This window comes from Morus notabilis, unplaced genomic scaffold, assembly GCF_000414095.1.
Source record: "Morus notabilis unplaced genomic scaffold, ASM41409v2 Scaffold3084, whole genome shotgun sequence".
Taxonomy (NCBI): Eukaryota; Viridiplantae; Streptophyta; class Magnoliopsida; order Rosales; family Moraceae; genus Morus; species Morus notabilis.
In genome coordinates, this window is record NW_010360773.1 from 10376 (window position 1) to 13062 (window position 2687).

The 2687-nt window shown below is 39.5% G+C and overlaps 1 non-coding gene and 1 pseudogene across 1 annotated transcript; one reads left to right on the plus strand and one right to left on the minus strand.

The window, feature by feature from the left end:
- LOC112091437 overlaps positions 1-673 on the minus strand; it is a 4201-nt pseudogene extending 3528 nt beyond the window's left edge.
- A 678-nt stretch (positions 674-1351) lies between these two features.
- LOC112091438 lies at positions 1352-1458 on the plus strand. The gene has a single exon (XR_002902142.1). It is a non-coding gene; the product is annotated as a small nucleolar RNA R71 (small nucleolar RNA).
- Positions 1459-2687: the final 1229 nt, after the last annotated feature.

Below are 2687 nucleotides of genomic sequence, written 5' to 3' on the forward strand. Positions count from 1 at the left end.
AGAACCACGGATGTGGGCTTAATTTCTCCAAGACCAAGTTGTGAGTAGATAGAGTATGGCATGAGGTTAACACTCACTCCTAGATCAAGCAAAGCTTGGTTGAACTCATGGGTCCCAATTTGACAGGAAATTGTGGGACAACCGAGATCTTTGTACTTGAGCGGTGTTTTCTGGTCGATCACCGCGCTTACCTGTTCTGTCAAGAATGTTGTTTTCTTGACATGGTGCTTCCTTTTGATAGTGCACAAATCCTTGATAACCTTAGCATAAGCAGGCACTTGCTTGATAACATGAAGCAAAGGAAGATTAATCTTCACTTGAGTCAAGTGCTCTAGGATCTCACTTTGGTGTTCCAGTATTTTCCCAGTTGGACGTAGAGCTTGGGGAAAAGGCACCTTTACCGGAACATTTGTTGGATCATCTTTCTCAGGGACAACTTCCTTAGTACTCGAAGTGGTGCACTTGTTGACGGTTCTTCCATGATCTTACTACTACGAGCACCGATGGCATTCACCTCCTTAACATTTTGATTATCGAGACATGAGGTTTGCGCCATATATTGACCCTTTGGGTTTGACTGAGCTTCTGAAGGGAACTTGTCGCGTTCTTGAACAGCCAAAGCTCCAGTTAGATTCATGATTTGACTCTTCATTTCTTTACTTTCCTCCACCATTTGCGTGAACAGTGATTCAAACTTCTAATTCATCTTACTCTGCACCTCCATGAAAGATTGCAAGGTGTTCTCAAGAGAACTCCTTGGCTCGAATTGTATTGAGGTGCAGAGTATGCCTTTGGTGGTTGTAGTTGTTGCTCAGTTCTCCATTGTCCTCCTGATGGTTCTGCTTGGTTGGAATCTCTCCAACTGAAGTTTGGATGGTTCCTCCAGCCAGGATTGTATGTGTTAGAAAAGGGTTTGTTGTATGCCCCTAAGGCATTGCATTGCTCCTCATAAACCCCTCTCATTTCACCATAAGCAGGACAATCCTTAGCTAGATGTTCCACCCCACCACAGACAAAGCATGGCTCATGTGTCTCTGCCCTTGCGACCGTGTGGATTCCTTTACCTTCTTTACCTTTGAGGGCCTCGATTTGCCTTGTCAAAGATTCAACTTAGGCTTTGAGGTTGTCCTCCTCCCGTAGCTGATAGATTCCAACTGGTCGGGACCTATTGGTGCTGTCAGTAGCACTAGGTCCGGTCCAAGTGTGGGCTTTTTCGGCTAACTCGTTAAGATACTCAAAAGCCTCCTTGGGATCCTTTTGGAGAAATTCACCATTACACATCATCTCTACAAATTGGCGCTCTCGAATCATGAGTTCTTCGTAGAAATAACTGACGAGGCACCAACTCTCGTAACTATGGTGGGGACAATGATTTAACAGATCCTTGAACCGTTCCCAAACTTGATACAGAGTTTCATTGTCTTTTTGGGTAAAGGTCAAGATCTGTCGCTTCAGACCATTGGTCTTATGGTGAGGGAAATACTTGTTGAAAAATGATGTCGTCATTTCTTCCCAACTTCCAATAGACCTAGGTCGCAGAGAATACAACCAGCTTTTAGCCTTTTCCTTCAAAGAGAAAGGAAAGAATTTCAATCGCACAGAGTCCACGGCTTCAGCTCAGTTGTGAAAAGTGGCCACTACTTCTTCAAACTCCCTAATATGAACGTATGGATTCTCGCTTTCTAACCCGTGAAAGGTCGGCAGGAGTTGGATCATGCCTGGCTTGAAATCCAAATTCAGCATATTTGGTGGAAACATTATGCATGATGGTGTGGCCGTACGCGTAGGGTGGAGATAGTCGTTCAACGTCTTCTGCTGGACTTCCTCGTTTTGAGCCATTGCGAACGGATTTGCAACTGCTAATGAGGCTGGGGTCGAGGGAGGACTAGACGTGTGGGAAGAAACTTCACTAGGGTTCTCTGGTCTTACTAGGAATCTCCCTAATTCGTCTTTATAATGATTCATTCACCCTATAACGTTTCACTTAATTTGTTTTTTAAATTTTTAATCAAAAAGAAAATAATTATATAGTAACGTAAATTGTAACCATCGAGAGTGCTCCCAGGAAAGACTATAGCTCTTGGCTCAATAAATAGTCTCCTAGACAGAGCAACGTTCCCAGGAAAGATTGGTGGGGCGAGGCCCGCTTAAGTACCAACTTTCCTAGACAGAACTCCCTCAGATTATACTTTTCACGTAACCACACAATTATTCTCAAAATCAATTATTAAATTTTATTGAGTAAATTATGAAATGTAATCTAATTAATGGAAACTATTCCTAAAGTCAAAAACCTAAATCTACCAAATTATGAAAATCCTAGATTAGGAATCTAAATTAGTCAATTAATTACAATCCTAGTTATAATCCTAAGAGTTAATGAAACTATAAAAGGAAAAATTAAATAAGGTAACAATTAAAATATAAAAATGAGGAAACAAAATAAAATCCTAATTTACTAAAAATAAAAGATTAGAAAATTAAATCACAATTAATTTTAAAACTAAAAAAAAGGAAAAAAATTAAGAATAAAAATAATTCTAAAAGTGTGAGATATATATATATTTTTTAACAAGACTACAACAAAAGTGATAAACAGCCACGGAAACAATTCAAATTTTTTTTTTTTTATAAATATATATACACTAACAATCAAGTCTCACGGAAACTAAAGTTTTTTTTTTTTT